Here is a 21,596-nt window from a genome sequence, read left to right as displayed (position 1 = left end):
CACCATGGTCCCACTTAAATATGCCCCAATTTGAAATGGCGTAGGTTGTTTATCTCATTAATGACTTTCGGTGCCTGTGGCTACACATGACCATTGGAGGTTGGCCTAATTGGTAATTTCCCTAGGGAACAATATATAAATACATACCATCAATTCTTTTTAACCTAGATATCCATCACTCTCATACCCCATCATTTGTGCATCTGTGAAGCATTCATCATCAAGCATTTTCAAAGATTTGAGGTTGCCTTTCATCCTTCAAGCATTGTGGGGCAAAGTTACATCAATATTCATACAATTATGTGTGTGTGATTAGGGTTTTTCATGTTCATGTGTTTGTCATGCCATTGCATTCAACATTTGTGATTACATTCAAAGTGAATTGCATCATCAATATCAACTATTACAGATCTGAGTTATATCTCCTTAACATTTATTGCAGTATTTGCATCATTTCATTCAAGGTTAATTCCTAAATTGGGGTTTAACTTAGGCAAACCCCTATCCACAACATTTTCCCCCTCTTTCTATATGTAGGAAATGGGTGTAGAGTTGTACTCGAGAAATCTGATAGAATCGACAATTATGAATAGGTTCAACTTTTGATGAAGGAAAATTTAGAGGACTAGGGTGAATTTGTACTACTTGGTCCTAAAAAATTAGGTTGAAGTTCTAAGAATAAGTTTTAAATCTATTATTTTTCCTAGATCCTATTTTTTTTATCCGTGGGATATCTATAGCATTTTGTATTCATCAAATCACTTCAGTTATCACCTATTTTACCTTAATTTAACAACTCACATCCAACCTCCAATTGTAAATAGGGACACATCACTAAAATAATTAATCTAATAGGAATTTTAACCCAATCCTTATTTGGATTGAGGCTAGATCTATTAGGTTCACCCGTATTTCCATTATTTTGGATTATTAGTTGTTTTATTATCTTAATTGAACCTAATTCCAAATTTTTCCTTTACACTTTCAAATAAGGCTCTTAATTGATCTTCATCACTAAAAGATTCATCAATTTGTACATCCAGAAGTTTCTCATGGAGAAACTTAAACATGTCTTAAAATAAATCTCTGGACACTTAAATTTTCTTTCTAGCTTCCAAGTGCAAAACATCACCTAATTGAAACATTTTCAAGGGTTTTAAATTCCCTAGATCTAATTTCTCTTGTGTGACTAGTACTTGTAGTACCTGAGATGATATTTTTGGTCCAATAATCATCTTCATCTTTGTCGAATCAGAGACATTAGGAGATTCTCCCACAAGTCTTTTTTATGTCTCTCTCCCATTCTCCTAAACATTCTTCAAACCTGTCTCATCCTTCTTCCTTCCTTCATCTACAATTGACTTATCTAGTTCATCCTATAATTTTCTTATCTCATTACTTTTTTTACATTTACTTCCTTATAGGTGTCCATTGTCATTTCCAACACTTCATTTACAAACTAGTCATACACATCTTCAGGCTCATTCTCCAGAATACTGTCATGAAAATTTTGTTGTCCAACTTTGGTCATAGATACTCTTTTGCAGCAATAGAAACTTGTTCAATATGTTCTTGAATATCCAGAACAAATTTCAGTCTATCTTCATCAATATTTTGATCTTCTGCTCCCTTCTTTCGAGCAAGAGCACTTCCATTGGATTCACCAATACTCAATTTCCTATTTATATTTCTTGAAGGAGAAGATAAAGACTTATTCACCAAAATGGTGCCCTTATCACATAAGCTATTCAAATCCCTAATATCATATTGAGATACCTCCTACTGATGCCTCAAACATGCTATGATCTCTTGGAGTAAATTAATCACTTAAGGACCCCCAACTCCACCATCTTGACTACCCCTCTAATCCTCTACCAAATTCTCCTCCTAGTACAACAATGCATAAATTGGGAGAAATAGTAAATATATCTATAAGCCATGCTAATTAATAAAAATAAAATGATAATAATCATATAATATACTCTAACAAACACACACCACTCACGCTAAACATAGTGAGCACACATAAACTAGAGTTCTCAACATATGAACATTGGCTCTGATACCGAATGCAGTGGCCCACCAAGGAATTCTAGAGGATATGAGCACAATACACATATAAATACATAGAATTATTTTTTTAAAGAAATTAGATTAAAAATTTGAATCATAAACAAGAATTAATGCTCAAACCTCAAGGTTAGGTCAACTTGTCGATACACAACACTACACATGTAGAAGACTTAATGCTATAAACTTCAATTAAACATGGAGAAAATTATCCTAAGCCCTAGGAAAAGGTTACTTGAATTATTAGGGATACACAAGACCATTCCCAAAGTTACATGACTTGATTTAGAAAATGTGACCATCTACTAGGTCCTAGGTGTCACTGATAGGCTCTGACAAGCACCTACATGCACTCGAACACCATCAACACCATCCAAACTCACCCTAAACCAACTCAAGACACCTTTAAGGGTTCCCATACATCACTACCATTGTAATGAAATTTAAGTGGATTCAAACAAATTATTGGATGTCAAAAGGACTAATGCATAGAATGTAAGTGGCACAAACTTGGAAAAATATCTTCAATTTGTGCTAGTGTTCGCATTCTGCACTAGCATCCTCAACACCAATAGTCCTACATTTTCATCCTCTAAGATGTGTATTTATCCTAACCACTAATATTATTATTTCAATATAATGGGCCCCTAGACAACCCCAAACACATTGGTCAAGATAAAATAAATATGTGACACCTAAGCTGAGAGAAAATGGCAAAAAGGTTGGAGACAAGCCATGCGAAAATGTCTCCAAGACACTATGTGACACTTGCAAGACTAGTCAGGAATTGATTGAACCCCAAACACATTCAATCTACCCTAAAATTCCCTAAACCACTACCAAAATTCTCTGGGTTGTCCAAATCATCTAAAAACCACAATAGCACACATTAGAAGGCTTTCTGGATTGACCTAAATGGGTCCTGTTGGGCTCAAAGCCACACTAAACTAGACAAGAAAACTTGACAACATTGGAGAGGATTGAATCACTCTCCAGGACAAATCAAGACATATCATTTTAGATAACCAATTGAAGTGTTCCTACAACATTACCATGATACATAAAAAATTGATTAATATACAATGTCATAGGTTGTGTTTGATTCCAATACCAGTGCACATAAAACTACTCTAATCCATATCAATATATTTTAATTAAATCAATCTACTATTAGAGTGTTCAATATATCTAATCAATGTTTACATTTCTTATTTCATTATACAAAGTATTATGAATTTGTAAGAAATGAAAGATTGAGAATGTAAAAGCATTGAGGAAGGTGGAAGAACTCTCAAAATTATTCACAAACCAGGTCCACTAGTACCCAATGGTTGTTCACAATGCTACTTGATAATGTGGAACTAAAAATACAATCATACAATGCATAGAAGGGTGATAGTAGGCTTCGACACACACCGTACACGATGCATACATGACATACAATATCATACAATAATGCAATGCAACATAAATGATGAAGGTATTTCCAAGTAAATGAATCTATATTCAATTTTAACTCAAATATACATAGGGGTTGGATATTAGAGACTATGAAATAGGAGTGGCATTGAATAGCTCAAAGTGATATCTCATGTAGAACTACGTGGTGCTCTCCTCAAGATAAGCACTCAAGGATCACAAGGGGCATCCTCAATTATCTTATTAGTGTGTTTTCCCCAATGTTGTAATTATGTTATCACATGATTACACTAACTCTCCAGTAGGTTATGGTGGCCACTTTGGGCCCCAACCCTCATTGAGAGTCATTTCCCTAATCAAGTTTAATACCCACATCTTAACTAGATCCCATCCCAATGAATGAGAAAATAAAATGCAAATCAATACTAAGACACAATGCAATACACCAATTTTATCACTATCTCAAAATGCCCAATTGTCCTCAATATCATGAAATTGGATATGATTTAATCCCTATTTAAAAATTAAATATATAATATATTATTTCACATTATATTATCACTTCATAATGATCAAATTCCACTTTTCACTGAAATCACATATTTGGATGAAAACTAGTCCCCAGGTCATCCACCATTAGAGGGCCTTCAAACACTCAAATTTTCAAAATGCAAAAACTAAAAATATAAGTGTAGAATAAAAAATTATATATCCCTTTGCAATTTCACCTACACTTTTGTAGCCACTTTAGTGTCCATTCCCCTAACATTTGAGTATGCTCATTTCAACCCTTGCATCAACCTTTTCCCTCTCAGGATGCTCAGAACCCCTTTTCAATAGTCATCCTTTAGCTTCTATTTCATGTTAGCCATGTGTTTCTATTGTTGCTTGTCTCTTATTCATCTAGACACTAGCATGTCATAAAAATGTTTGTGCCCTACACATTAGTCATGTGACATCTTAACGTTCAAATGTTGGTTTTGTGTGCTTTGACACTTGTCACCTATCTTTGTTGGTGGAAACAACTCAAAATCTTCTAAACAACTTGCTGACCTCTTCTTTCCCTCATATTCTCTCATTTTAAATCCATCTTTTCTCTTCTTTCAAGCTCTCGAGTTCCTCCATACAATCTCTCTTGTTCTTTTGGCTCTCACAACTTTCTCTTGATCTCTCTCACTTGCTACAATAGTTTCTAGTTCTCTACATTATTCTCAAGCTCTCACAATAATCTTTTGCAACTCTCTAGGCTTTCTCAAACCTCTTTGGTAATATCTTTCTATTATTCTATCTATGTCATATTTGATCATCTTGGGATTTGTCACATCCCTCATCTATTTGATCATTTTATCATTCTAGATATTTATCTTTTGATCTATCTATCTAACTGGGTTATTCATGGAGGTGGAAATATTGAAACAGGGTTGTGAATGAGGTTGGCCTCTAAAAACAACCCCCAACAATTTTCCTTTTTTTGTATGTGTGTAGGTTTCTTGAGGGCATTCAACTGCATGAGGGTTTTCTCTTTCTTTATTTATTTCATTCATATTCATTTCTATTTCTATTTATTATCTTCTATTCATTGTCACGTTTCTAACTTTTGGATTTTGTAGGCTAATCAAAACATTGAGTCGAGTTTTCGTGTTTCTAAGTATTTTCTATTCACGGTCTGTACAAGACTACAACGCTCCACACAGTTGTCTGCGTTTCAGCCTGGTGTCCTTGACTGAGACACTTATACTTAGACCAAATACTCTCTGCATCTTCTCTTACCCTTTCTCTAATTAGATATCTTCACCAGTTTCACTAGTTGGAGATATCTGAATGTATGTTGTGAAATTTGCTCTCAAGGGAAACATGGTTCTTCCCTTTGTAGGGTCACTTTTGCACCATTACAATAACAATACCCTTTTGATACTCATAAGCCCAACACTATAAAAACTTAGTAAAAAATAATAATTAATTCATTCTACACAACATTGGGTAGCATAAAACTTTATAAAACCGTGATTTCAAGCTTTTTTAAAATAATTGGAAAATCACTAAAATATTTTTTTAAAAATTGAGGTGTTTTAAATCTATTAACAAATAATTTGCAACAAATTTCAAACGATGAAGTTTAGAAACAAGAGAGGAACTAAATTTATGCAAAATGGAAATGAATTGCACACACCACAAATAAGAACAATTCCTTTGGAAAACGGGCTGCATTCACCAATACAAAACTAACAAGTTCCTATCCACAAAATATTTCCAAGTATATCTCTCACAATGCACAAACGAAAATCCAAATGTAGTAGAGTTTGAGAGCACAAAGTGAGAAAAATAGACTATGTGTAAAAATCAGCTCTAATTCAACAATATAAACTCACTGTTTTGAAATGGGAATAAAATAATAAAAAATTAAACCAAAACTTAAATCAATAATAAACCCCCAAATAACCTCTAGGGTAAAATCATACAATCTCCACATTTCAAATACACATAAGAAAAATTATGCATTTAAATATTAAATAATGTAATAATATTAAATATTATTAATATTTAAATGATGATAATTTGCAAATGACTAACTATGCACAAATAATCATCATGGATCTTTCACAAATATGAAGTAGGGTATACCATATTTTACCAATGGTAATCATTCGTGTAAACACATGCAACATAGAAATCATCCAAATTAGGAGAATGGGCATGCCAAGGTAACAATAGTGGCATGTGTGTTATCTCCTATAACCACCATTAGGAAAATTGGCACTCTCAAACCTATGGAGGTAGGTAGAGTTGATTATAATTACTTGCATCACTCAATAAAGCACAACAAGTATCTATACATGTATAACATAGTCGAAGCTTATATATAATCATTCCACAATTGGATATAAATAATAACATGGTTAGTAACATAATGCATCATCAAATAACCATAATATGATCGATACATCATGATTTAAACAAGTCATCATAAGGATAACCAAAATATCATCATATCATATACAATGATCACTAAATCTACGTGTGTAACCAGCTATGCACATCAACACTAATATCTACATGATCAAAAAAATATAACCATGATCAAGAGGCACTGCATGGATGTCAATACAAAAGAATAAACATATGCACAGTCTAAGTGTATCATATATAGAGTCAATATTTGATCAAAATAAAGCAATGGTAGAATGCAAACATGAGAAGCATTACACCTTACATGAGATATAAGAAAGGAATTTATATTTAAGGTAATCATTTCAATTTATGCTATTTATTTGGCTTTGCTCTCTTGAGAGTACACACTCTTTATCATCATCATTACTATTATTGTGGATATGGGAACACCAACACGAGATTTGAATTAGGTAAGAACCTATACAAAAAAACCATTTCCCCTCTTTTGTGTGTACGTCTTTAGATCTAAAAGTTGATGAAAATAAAAAAATTATAGATGGATAGATCAGATAGTGATGAACAATTTCAGACTTCATATAGTTAGAAACCCTAGAACTATAGCACTTAGCACCAGTGTCCTCTTATTTTTTACCCTATTTAAAAAAAATTGCAACCCAAAAGGCTCCTAACTTGATCCTTGACACTAACATATACAAAAATCCACCTATGGACTATAATGCCTAGTGCACCTATCTTGCATAGTCAGCCCCATATTACAGTTACAAGTTCATCTTTGTGTCTTATTTTTATCTCTACCCTTATGTTCTACATTTGTATTTTGAGTTCTAAGAATTATGTTAATCTTGTTCAAAATTTTCTTCTTTATCATAGTTCATAATACTCATTCAATCAACCACACAAATCCACACATGAAACTAGATTAGTATTGGATATAAGATAGTTTGACTTTCCTTGGAGGACTATAGTCAAATTGTTCACACCAAACCTTCAAATGAAATGCATGTGAAAAATAAATCGATTCTAGGTTGATGCACATGTTAGCCTTGGATAACATTTTCATCATTTCCATTGAGTCTAATTCCCAAAGAAGTATGTGTTATTTTTATAATAAATAAAAAAAAATGAAGGTTAGAATAAAAATATTTTTGTGTGATATAGGATTACTAGTGAACCTATATTATCTTGCATCATTCATGTAATAAGATAATGTAGATTTCACTTTCAATTTTGGATACAAGAAAAACATGCAGTAGTTCATCTCTAGATATTTAGACGAGAGTAATTAAGAATGCACAATAATGTAATCATCTACCATTTCAACTCAAATCTAGGAATCAAATAAAATAATTCTTACAAGTCTTATTCCTATTCTCTATATTAAGATAATACAAAAATTAATCAAATATGAAATAAAGAATAGATAAAATAGGAGAGACTCTTCATGTGCAAAAATATTACAATAAAAAATAGCATACATTAAAATGTGTTAAACATTGTGTCATCATTCATGTCCAAGGTGCATGGAACTTATAGATTTGTAATTGATGTCTGTCAAAAGTACATAGCATAGGTTTTATTAGATTATAATTATGTTCTCCTTGATGTAAATGTATTTGAAAAGTTGTTATTTTAATTACTTCTAACACATGTCATGTTAGATCTTCTATGTTCTATAAGGATAGTATCAAGACATGTTAGATATCTCTCTTGTAAAATACAAATAGTATCACCATATAATAGTTTTAGTTATTTTTTAAGGTTCATTAGTATCTACAGTATGTTTTTGAGGTTTGTTGCTCAAAACCTGTATGTACACTAGAACAATGTTTTTTATTGCATTCTACCACAATGAGGTCTTGTGACTTGCAGTTTGAAAGATAATTAAGGCTACACCTAAAGGAAAATATATTCAAGTTTCAAAGGTGGAGCTCAAGCAGAAGAAAATTAATGGTCCTCATAATGCTAATTCGTTGTTTGTGTTGATGTTCCTAATGAATGCAGTGGTGTATTCCACTATGTGTCATCTTGAAGAAGCATGTGAAACTTATTTGGGATTAGTTGAGATTGTATTGGGTAAAGCATAGTGTTTTCCCACTCCTAGTCCATTGTGTTGGCTTTAGGACTTGGCCTATTACTTTTTTGGTTTAGGTTATCATCATATAGTATTTTTTGTTATTTTTAAAGGTCCAAAATTGTCTATAGTATGTTTTTGACATTTGTTGCTCATAAACTGTATGTGCACTAGCACAATGTTTTGTTTTTCATTCTACCACAACGATGTCTTAAGACTTGCAGTTCAAAAGATAATTAAGGCTACACCTAAAGATAAATATATTCAAGTTTCAAAGCTGAAGCTCAAGAAGAAGAAAATTTATGTTCCTCATAGTGCTAATCAATTTTTTGGATTGATGTTCCTAATGAATGCACTAGTGTATTGTGTTGGAAATTCACACTCTATTAGTTGGTTTCACTATGTTGTCATTCATGGCAACATGATTTTGTGTTCTGGCTTCATATGGTGTACCATCAGGCACTTCACAGATTATACACCAGCACCAGCACCGACACTGGCAGGACAAAAGGATTTCTTTGGTCACCAGCTATGCAGGACGACACAGTATAGAAAAATTTATCGATACTGGAGGCCGACATATCTTAGATCCGACATCAACAATTTGTTTTAATGTTTATACATTTGTTATATATGGCCAACATGTAATCTGATATTGTATATATCTTTGTAAGTTGATATAAGGCATAAATTTGTATAGGGTATATAGCTCAATTTGATTAGATCATTTTGATAGAAGAATAATATGAATGTAATGGAATGGATATATGAATGTAATTATTCAGAGAGATTATGTATGTGAGAAATTTTATGTAAGGGTTTCTGGTAAAGGGGTTTAGGGTTTCAATCGGAACAAACTGAACTTAAACCGAAACTATATTCTGGCATAGAAGATGCTATCTTAGCAGTTCACACTTCATCAGATTGTTGTCTAGAATTTTATGTAGTCAGTGAGGCTCCTAATGTGATTGAGTAGTGTGCTCTAGGTTGTAAGCCTTCCTGCAAGTGCAAGCCCATCATATATTGTAATATCTCTTCATATGGCCAGTGGATTGATATTGTGGGTCACAAATCCCACCGTGGTTTTTCCTCATTGAGGTTTTCCATGTATAAATCTGTGTGTTATGGTTCTCATTTATGTGTTTGGCTTATTGGTTGCTTTATTTCTTTCAATTCTGTTTATATCGGTATACCAGTTGGTGTATGAATGTTTTGTTAAGGCTAAAATCAATATTTCTAGTATTACACTGATCCACCCCCCCCCCCCCTCTCAGTGTTATTGGTTTCCAACATATTGCGCTATGTGTCATCTTGAAGAAGCATGTGAAGGTTATTTGGGACTAGCTAAGATTGTGTTGGATAACACATATTATTTTTTCACTCCTAGTGTACTGTGTTGGCTTTAAGGCTTGGCCTATTGCTTGTTTGGTTTAAGGTTTATTTCTATGGCCACATTACAAATATTATAAATATGTTATAGGCCAACTTAAGAATGTAATTAATGTTGAAATGCATATATAATGTTAATTAAATACATTCCAATATGTGTAGTGTGTATGTAAGTAGAAGATAACTATGGAAAAAATTGTGTAGGCTATCTACTCAATTTTTATATTTCCATGTGAACCAAAAAATTAGATCTCATGTATATTGTGAGAGTTTTCTAAAGAAGATCAAATTAAGGAGATGTTAAAGGTTCAACCATGAAGTTCCGCATGAAATATATTTCATATACTGTTGTAATTGAGGTTGGTGCCTCATTACCTGAGATGGTGCTCACTTTCTTGGATTGGGGGATTGGTGTATATTGGCATCTAATGTCACCATTAAAGCCATCCCTTAATACTGATATGTGATATCCTTAATGGCTTAACCCTTTCGCAATTGACCTAAGGTCTTAAACCCTAACCCTTAAGCTTCATGTCTTAGTCTTCAAGTCTGGTTCTATTTTCTCATTGACTTGCTCAATTGGTTGCATCACATAACTTGATTGGTTGGAGGGCTACTTACTCATTCTTTGAATCGGCCCCTAGCTCCCCTTTACTAACAAGCCTCATTTTATTGTTATGTCAATCATAGAAGAGACTAAAAATGTGTCCCCCTCGATATTGATATGTCTCCCCAACAAAGCCTATCAAACAACCCCCATACCCTATGGTAAGTTAAATTGTTTAGGCATGTGCAAATTTGAATGACTTAAGTAAGTAGGTCCGCAACTCCGCAAGTAAAAATTGAAGTTGGTTTTGTCACCTACGAAGCTACACAATGTAAATGATAAGTGTATACACCTAAAAATTGGCTATGAGCAATTAAATAAATATTCTATATTTATTTAATAATTATTCTTCTATTAAATAGTTAATTTCAAAAGATTAATTTATTTAATTCATTTCATGACTTTCTATTAATTAATATTTTATTAATTAATTCATCTATCTTATTCCTCTAATTAATTAAATATCTAATATTTAATTATTCCTCTAACCATGTTAATTAAATATCCAATATTTAATAATCTCCTCCAAGCAATTAAATATCTAATATTTAATAGTTATTCTCTTATCCTATAGTCTCAAATATTAAATAGTTTCTTAAATTATTTAATCTTTCTTATCCAACTCACCCTCCATCTCAACTTCATCTTCCCTTTGCCAACTCATCAAACATGTGGCTAAGGAAATTAATATTTCTTAAATATTAATTTATCATTTATCTCCAACTTCCAAACTTAATGAAAATTATGTATGTACACATATTTCATAACCATTTCCTATATTCTCTCCAACACCCCCTACATCTTAGGAAGAACTTGAGTCCACTTGTCCTCTCATGCCTAAATTTCCTCCAACTATCCCTAGATTCTCTCAGTCAGCAACCCATTTCATGACTTTCTATTAATTAATATTTTAATTAATTCATCTATCTTATTCCTCTAATTAATTACATATCTAATATTTGATTATTCCTCTAACCATGTTAATTAAATATCCAATAATTAATTATCTCCTCCAAGCAATTAAATATCTAATATTTGATAGTTATTCTCTTATCCTATAGTCTCAAATATTAAATAATTTCTTAAATTATTTAATCTTTCTTATCCAACTCACCCTCCATCTCCACTTCATCTTACCTTTGCCAACTCATCAAACATGTGGCTAAGGAAATTAATATTTCTTAAATATTAATTTATCATTTATCTCCAACTTCCAAACTTAATGAAAATTATGTACATACACATATTTCATAACCATTTCCTATATTCCCTCCAACACCCCCTACATCTTAGGAAGGACTTGAGTCCACTTGTCCTCTCATGCCTAAATTTCCTCCAACTATCCCTAGATTCTCTCAGTCAGCAACCCAGTCAAGGTGAGATGAGTGACACTTGTCTTCTCCTTCCCCCTTTCTCTCAACCTTCACCTTTGCTCATAGCCATCCAAATCTACAGATCTGATCAGGACTGTTGATCTGAGCCACATCATCTAATCCTCTCAAAGTCTATAAAATCAAGAGCTTCAGTTGAGAGAGAGTGAGTCTTCAAAATATTTTTTCAATCAATCATATGCATCCATGAGTTTTTGAAGTAAATAGAAAAAACAAATATCATATAGCATTTTAGCATAATCATTTTATCACAATCATGTAGTATTGCATACCATAGCATCAGTTAACTACAAGTTATTAGTCCATTCTTCATATGCCATCTTGGAAGCCAATAGTGCATTGTCTGAGAGTACACCATCTGCAACTAGGAACAGTGGAGTTAGGACACAATGAGACATAAGCCATGAAGGTAAAATAATGTTTTATTTTAATATGTATTTCATGTAGTTTCATTGGTTGAATTTGGATTTCCTATAAGCATTTCAATTGGTATTTTGTGAAACTAACTTATTATAGGTAACATTCTAAGGATGAAATTCAAGCTCACACATTTTGGTGCTCACTGTGGGGCTGGACCTCACATATACCTTTAAAAATCTCGCAAAAATAAAATTAATGTATTTGTAATGCAGATTCACACATGTGTGAATTTTAACAGTGCTTTTGTTTGATAGGTTAGTGCATTTGCATCATAGGTTAGCGCATATGTCATGTAAGTTAGCACTCTTATCCGCAAATCAATGCTTTTGCATCATAGGTTAGCGCATATGTCATATAGGTTAGCGCTTTTGACTGAAAAATCAATGTTTTTGCATCATAGGTTAGCGCATATGTCATGTAGGTTAGTGCTTTTGTCCGTAAATCAGTGCTTTTGCATCATAGGTTAGCGCATATGTCATGTAGGTTAGTGCTTTTGACCAAAAATCAGCATTTTTGCATCATAGGTTAGCGCATATGTCATGTAGGTTAGCACTTTTGTCCGTAAATCAGCGCTTTTGCATCATACGTTAGTGCATATTTCATGTAGGTTAGTGCTTTTGTAACAAAGACTAGCGCATTTAGCAAATAGTTTAGCGCAATGAAAAATTTGTAACTGTGATTCGAAATTAGGCTTGTGGAAGCCCACCTAAGGTTTTTCACTAACTTTTTTTATTATTATTATAGGTTTCTAACAATTTCTTGTAGATTTGCAGGAGTTAAGTTAAGATTTAGTGATTTCTTTTCTATCTTTTTCAAAGTTGGTTAAAAAGAACTCATATTTCCTTTTGGGTAAAAAGAACTTCATTTTTCAATTTGGTGTTCTAAAAAGTACCTCACTTGTTTTTGGGCTCTAAAAATAATCACATTTGCAAGCTAAAAAGAACAACAAATCAAACATTTGCTTTCTTGCAAAGTTAGGATTCACACCTCAAATTTTGGGCTCTAGAAAAAACAACAATCTTTCATTTTCTTGCAAAGGTAAAAAGCACAATCAATCTTATTTTTGCAAGTTAAAAAGAACAATCAACTTGTCCATTCTTACGAAGCAAGTTACTTTGTGCAACGATTTTCATTTTGTTGACCAGGATTTCCAATTCCTAGTTTATAAAATCATTTGCTATGAAGGGCTAAAATAAACACCTTGCTTGTTGAGGAGCAACATCTCCAAGAAGAGGATAGATGGAAAGTTAAAAAGAACACTTATATTATGTGTCTCGAAAGTGGTAGGTATATGCTCTCCCCTTAATTGGGTGACCAAAAAACCAAATCCACTCTTTTATGCTTTCTTTACTTTCAAGCAATTAAAATCCTTTAGAGGGCTTGCCTTCCCGAGCTGCCTTGAGGGGGCCAGTGAGAGGGGAACGACCTAAAGTGGAAACAGGCTAATATCAATTCCTTCCAATCCACTATAAATAAATCATGTTTGTGATGAAAGTTTAAACAACATGTGTTGATAAGTTCATACCGACACAATGTCTCCCCATAAACCCTATGGAGCGTAACCTCTATAGGTTGGGAACCTTCTGTATTTACAGATCTGAAAGTGTCGCATGTATGGCCACATGATAGGAAGCCTTTACTAAAAACCACTTGTACTAGTTGTCAAAAACCTTCTAGTTGTTGGCGCAGGAGGTCGGACCTTTGAAGTGACTCACATACATATGGTTCCTAGTAGAGATATAAAGTTGGGCATGGGGAAATTTCATGGAAACTGGTGCTTGGCTTCCCCAAAGAAGTGAGTGCCAAGGGTGGAGCTAGTGGGGTCAAGCATCTAAATATCCGCTTTGAATAGCATAGCCTTAGGGGAAACCCCATGTGAGATTCAATGACTATTGTCTCATCCTGCCATAGAGATTGTACTTGTGTTTTTCATTTATTAAAAATTGTGTCTTCTATGTCTGTAACATGTTCCAAATGGTCAAAAATTGAAGAAGATTATCATCTACAAAAGATCAAAAATCAACAAGTTACTGAAAAAAAGTGTGATCAAAAGGGTAAAATAAAAAGCATTCCAACACTTGAAACATAAAAATATCAAAATAATTCTTGAGGTAGGTTTGTCTCTAAACCATCACGTATTTTCAAACTAGCTCTAACAACTAGGTTGCTAATCCTACAAGTTATTCCCAAAAGGTTCTATAAACATCAACATTCAACAAGCTATTGATTCAAACATCTTAAGTGCAAAAATCAACATCCTTGTCAAGTCTCTCATCAGGATAATCAAATCCTCTATCACGAAGCTTGATCAATCTATACTAGGTTCCTAATCTTGGATATATCTTTCCTATTTTGAACTTAGGTTACATCAAAACCAAAATTGCACCAACATTGGAATCAAACTTGTAAACTGTCAAATGCTTATATGACTTTTAAGTATCACCTTAAGAAAAGAAAACCTGGTTATAAAGATACTCAGAAAAGGATAAGATTCTTGTATATCAATCATAAGATCTTATTAAAACATAGGACATTCCTACACCATTTTCATCACTACTTATGTGGTTGTGGTACAAAATTTGACGGTGAAACTTTACAAAGACGTGCTTTTCAACAAAGACACACTTTATCCCAATGAACAAACAGTAGTGGTAAAATCAACAAGGCATATCTTCCTAAACTACTAATGACTTATTGACTTTGTCCATTGAAAATTTCAAACAACTTTGAAATAATCACATGCCAGTTTGGACTAGAGCCCAATATGAATAGCTTAGAAGACAACAACAAATGGAGGAAGAAGATACTCCTGTATTGCACACTTTTGGATTTACCGCTATTGATGAAGAAGCAGTCAATAGCACCATTAAAGACGTTGACCAAGATTTCAAATTTGATAGGCTAATGGAAAAATTGTTGGCAAAATAAAAAGAGAAATATCTCTTGATGTTGGCAAAATCTAGAGCTAAACTACCACAAGACTTTAACATAGAAAGCTTAAAACAAGACGTGGAAGCAAGTAAAACCCAAAACACAGAAGAGAAAAATAGCGAAGATGCGAATAAAGAAAGCAATGAAGAAACAAGGAAGGAAAAGGATGACAAAAGAAAATAACATAATGATAAAAGAAACAATGTGGATAATCCATTATCAAACCTTACTCAAAAAATACAAACTCTACAACAACAGATACAAGACATGCAAAATGGGACAAGTTCCAAGAAGTATTCATTAGAAGACATATGCTCATATCCCTTTGATAAAAATTTGAATATGATACCATTTCTGCAACATTGCGAGATCCCTAAATATGACAAATACGATGGAAAATCTGATCCTCAAGATCACATTAGGGAGTTTTGTTATATGAGCATGGAATTTGTTCATGATGAAACTTACCTTATGCATCTTTTTCCTAGGAGTTTAAATGGACAATCAATGGAGTGGTTTTCAAGATTACCATCCGGAATCAAATCCTTTGAAGAACTTGTGAATAGGTTTATTTCACAATATTCCTACAATATAAGGAATGAAATAACAATGCTAGATCTTTGCAATGTTAAAAAAAGGAATGGTGAATCCTTTATGATCTTCTTACAATGATGGAAACACATGTTTAGTAGATATCCCCGGGATGTACCTGATCAAGAAAAAATGGACATATTCATTGATAATTGATAGTTCTGATACTTAATATAAGTACAGATCCAATAGCCAACAAGATAAAGGGGGGGGGGGGGGGGGGTTAATCATGCAAACTTAATCATCCATAAAAACATCAGATTCAACCTCGGTAACATATATATCAGTAATATAACCAAAATTGTTAAACATGCAAACTCAAAAGCATATGAACAATATAAACCTCATGACACCAAATTTAACGTGGAAACCCAAATAGGGAAAAACCAATGTGGGATTTTGGACCCACTAAGAAATATACTCTTCTAGAGTATGCTCGGTTAAAAGCAAATCCTATTAAAGATTACAAACACATTGCTAGATGTGACCCGATTAAGGGGTTTCCCTCAGATCTGTTAGGATCTTCATTTTGTTAGAAGTGACCTTGTTAAAGGATTTTAGACACTGAATCAGAATGTCACCTTGTTAGAGGGTTTACATATAAGACTGTTAAGTCCACTTGGTTAAGAGATTTTCTGTCACTTTCACAAAATAACAGTAATAAAAATCTATCTGCAACTTCACATCTAAAATGCTAAAGCAGAATCCTATTTGTTCAATACAATCTAGATATAGAACTCATCTTATCTATCTACTGGGCTTCTATACTCTGTTATTCTAACAGGTCTTCAAGCTTCTGTGCTCGGTAATCACTATGTAGCATCCCTGTGCATACACTTGCCCGCATACATTGTTTATCAACAATTTCCTATTTATAAACAATTAGGTAATTGCATAATCTCCTTGATCACATTTCCCATGATCAATCATAGCCATCAGATCTTCAATATTGTCCAGGTTCAATGCATCTTTTGATCTAAAAATGTTTTACCCCACCTTGGAACTTGCATAATAGTCTTGGAACTTGTGTCAAGGTATTGTGGTTCAATCTGAGTTGTAGATCTTCATGCCGACTTTCCATTACCTTAGATTCATTTAACAAACTTCTTCCATGGCTTACCAATCATTTGATCTGCTTCAGCTCATCAGCTTCCTTCATTAAATACTGCATGTAAACATTTAATGCATTCTGTTATAGCTCGGTTACAACTCGGTAACAACTCAGTGAATACTAAACTCCACTCGGTAGACATTCCGCCTTCATTAACTGATAGTGATAACCTTAGGGTTTACCGACTAGGTTCTTTGCTTGATAACATAGTATAGTATTAACCTTTACAATTTACAACATATGTATGATGTTAAGACAATCTAAAACATCATGATCTCATCATTGTCTGACTCGATAGTAGTTACCCATTAAATACCTTATTCATCATATTATTTCCTGTGTCTTTTATCGACATCTTTATAATCTTCATATCATACTTCTCAAGATATGGCAACATCATACTAAATTAGAAAATCAATTTCTTGACATCAATGACAAAATAATAATATCAAGATAGTAAAACATCTTTAATCAGTTATATCCATAATCATCAACAACCTTCTCAATATCCTTAAGAAATGCCAACAATCTTTCATTGTTTGTTATAATGCAATATTGCCAACAATCTCCCTCTTTGGCATTGATGGCAAAACCAATTGATTTGACCTTAAAAGATTCAAATTGTTGTGATTTTGAAATGTTGAAATGCTCTCCCCCATACATTAGACTTCTCCTCATTTCTTCAGTCTTCTTCCCAATCTGTAGTCTGCTTAGTTTTCCTCTTAGTCTTCTCCCCTGATAGGTCTTCTCTCAGTCTTCTCCCCCTTTGTAGGTCTTCTCCCCCTTTGACAACAATGCCAAAAAGTAAAGAACTAAAACATAATTGCTTTCTGTAAGAAGTGATTTTCGGCTATTGTGTATCAACTGAGTCTTGGTTAGAGCATTAGTCTTCAATTCCTGTTCCCTGTATAATTCCTGTATTAATTCCTATACACTTTTAGAAAACATGCTAAAGTGTATAACTCAGCATCAACTCCCAAAAGATATTCAATAGAGTCATCGGATTGATGCTTTCACCGAACTTGGTTAGTGAGTAGAAGATAGGGGTAGGACCCCTAACTTACTTCTGAAATATTCAAAAGTGTCCTGTGGTAGTGGTTTGGTGAAGATATCTGCTATTTGCTCCTTTGTGCTAACATATTCCAACACCACTTTCTTCTCTTGAGCTTCTTCTATAAGATAATGATATTTAATAGATATGTGCTTTGTCTTAGAGTGCATAACAGGATTCTTTGAAATATTAATGGCACTAGTATTGTCACAGAATATAGTTACTGGCTTGGTAACTTTCTCATTTATACCTTCCAACAGTTGTTTGATCCATGCAATGTTGGTACAATTCAATCTTGCAGCAGCGTATTCAGCTTCTGCTGTTGACTGTGAAACACATCCTTGTTTCTTGCTAAGCCAACTCACTAGTCTTTCTCCTAAAAAGAAAGCTCCTCCACTTGTGCTTTTTCTGTCACCAATGTTGCCTACCCAATCAGCATCAGTATAAACTTTTAAATCAAAATTATTTCATTTCTGATATACTAAGCCATAATCCTCTGTGCCTTTCAAGTATCTAAAAATTCTTTTGATTGATGTCATGTGTGTTTCTTTAGGATCTGTAGAGAATCTTGCAACTATACCTACTGCATGTGCTCTGTCTGGTCTGCTGTGAACAACATATTGTAGTTTTCCAATCATGGATCAGTAGAGTGTCTCATCAATAGATGTAGATTCATCATTCTTAGATAATTTACAGTTGGTAGTCATAGGTGTACTTACTGGTTTGGAATCCTCTATTCCAAATTTCTTCAAGATTTCCTTTATGTACTTGGATTGAGTAATGAAAATCTTATTTTTCATTTGCAGTATCTGTAAACCTATAAAATACTTTATCTCACTGATTAATGACATCTCAAATTATTTTCTCATTTCATTCCCAAAGTTCTTGCATAAAGTGTCATTTCCACAAAATATAATATCATCAACAAATATGGCTAAGATCAGTATTCCAATTTCATCATTCTTCATGTACATGTTGCTATTCTCACTTGTCCTTATAAAACCAATCTTAATCAAATAAGAGTGCAATCTTTCATACCATGCTCTTGGTGCTTGTTTCAAACCATATAAAGCTTTGTTCAATTTACATACCTGATCTTTTTTATTGTTTTCAACAAATCCTTCAGGTTTTTCAATGAAAACTTTTTCTTCTAATATTCCATTCAGAAATGCAGATTTGACATCCATTTGATATACCTTGAAGTTCTTGAAAGCAACATAGGCCAACAATGTTCTTACTCCTTCAAGTCTAGCAACAGGTGCAAAAGTTTCACCATAATCAATTCCTTCTTCTTGAGCATAACCTTTGCACACTAGTCTTGCTTTGTTTCGAATGACTTCTCCTTTTTCATTGATCTTGTTTCTAAAAATCCACTTTGTACCAATTACATTTTTGTCCTTTGGTCTTGGGATTTGTGTCCATGTGTCATTCTTCTTGATTTGATCAATCTCTTCTATCATAGCATTTACCCTATCTTCACTGTTAAATGCCTCTTTCACAGTTCTGGGTTCAAATTCAGATATCAAACATGTGTTCTATCTCAATTTGTTCCTTGTCATCACTAGATCATCCTTATCTTCTATAATCTGACTTGATGCATGATGTCTTCTGACATACTTGGCTAATACAGGCTCGGTAGGCTCTGTATGATCTTCTTATCACTTGGTAACTAGATATTCTCTTCATTTTCTTCAACAGTCTTCTCGGTAGGACTTCTCGGTTGAACATAGACAAATTCATCATAGTCTTTTGGTTCCTTGGAATTTCCTTCATCATTTCTTTCTGCAAATTCATCAATTTTCACATTTGCACTTTCTACTATTTTGTTAGATGATTTGATCAGACATTTAAATGCTTTGCTTCTAGAAGAATAACCTTGAAATGTTCCTTCTTCACTTTTCTGATCAAACTTGCCATTTCTATCATCTTTATGAACATAGCATCTACTTCCAAAGATTTTAAAATAACTAACATTAGGTTTCTTATCATACCAGATTTCATATGGTGTCTTCAAAGTACCTTTCTTCAATTGAACTTGATTCAAGTTGTAAATAGCTGTGCTTATTGCTTCTCTCCAAAATGTTTGTGGCACCTTCTTTTCAATCATTAGTGTTCTAGCACAATCCACAATAGATCTATTTCTTCTTTCAGCTATTCCATTCTACTGTGGAGTTCTCGGTGTAGAGACTTGTCTTTTAATACCATGATCATTGTAGAATAAGTTGAATTCATCAGATGTGAACTCTCCTCCTCTATCTGATCTAAGACATTTTAGTTGTCTTCTTGTTTCATTTTCAACTCTTGCCTTGTACCATTTAAACATTTGAAAAGCTTCTGATTTTTCCTTTAAAAACATTACTGACATCATTCTTGAATAGTCATCCACAAATAGTATGAAATACTTATCACCATAATAACTTTGAACTTTCATAAGACCACAAAGATCAGTGTGTACTAGATCTAAAATTCCCTTAGAAGTGTAATACTTACTTGTAAAGTTTGATCTTGTCATCTTACCCATCTAGCATCCTCGGCACACAACATTCTCAGGTTTTTCAAGACTCGGTAGACCTCTTACTCTGTGCTTCTTACTTATTTTGATCAGATTATCAAAATTTACATGATAGAAACTTTTATGCCATACCCAGGTATCATCAATTTTTGCATGCAAACACTTGTTCTGAGTTGAGTCAAGATGAAATGTATTACCTTTTGTTTGTGTCCCAGTAGCAGCTAACTTTCCATTCTTGTCATGAACTTTGACAATTCGTTTCTAAAATTCTATTTGGTAACCTGTGTTGTTTAGCTATGCTACACTCAACAAATTGTATTTCAAACCTTCAACCCAATAAACATCATTTCATCTTGCATTATCAAGAAGTGTTATAGATCATTTACCTCTTACAGACATGGTGCATCATTACCAAATCTAACACAGCCTCCATCATAATCTTATAACATAACAAACTTGTGTTTATCTCATGTCATATGATGTGAGCATCCACTATCTATAATCCAAGAATCATTAGTGTTTATGTGAGATATTAGGGCTTTTTCTTCATACCTTTCTTCATCTAAGCCATCCTTGATAGCCACATAAACTACTTCCTCTGTATCAGTCTCATCTGATTTATCATCTTTAGATTCCTCATCAGCTATTAAGCATGTCTTTCTATCTCTTCTTCTGAAGTCTCGGTGTCCTCTGTAATGGTTATCTTTCTATCTGTCATCTCGGTAATCTCTCTTTTTAGTAAAATATTTGTCAGGACAGTTAGAAGCCATGTGTCCTATCTTATCACAATTGAAACATTTCAAAGGTAGTTTTCCTTTATACTTACATTTGCCTCTCAGTAACCTTTTGGCTAATAGTGCTTCAAACTCTTCTTGCTTTCTGATTTCCTCATATAGTTTGTGTACTTCTTCCATGTTCTTCTGAAATCTTTCACTTGCTCCACTATGATCTCCTTCAGAGTACTTATACTTTCTTTCATTGTAATCATTAGATTCATCAAGATGAAAATAACTAAATGTAGATTCAACTTTATTTACCGAAGATCCACTGTTATCAAAATTACTTAGCTCAAATGCATGTAGCTTACCAATAGTAGCATCCAAGGAAACTAGCATATTAGGTA

Source organism: Cryptomeria japonica, chromosome 11, assembly GCF_030272615.1.
Source record: "Cryptomeria japonica chromosome 11, Sugi_1.0, whole genome shotgun sequence".
NCBI classification, from domain to species: Eukaryota; Viridiplantae; Streptophyta; class Pinopsida; order Cupressales; family Cupressaceae; genus Cryptomeria; species Cryptomeria japonica.
This window is presented reverse-complemented; position numbering follows the sequence as displayed.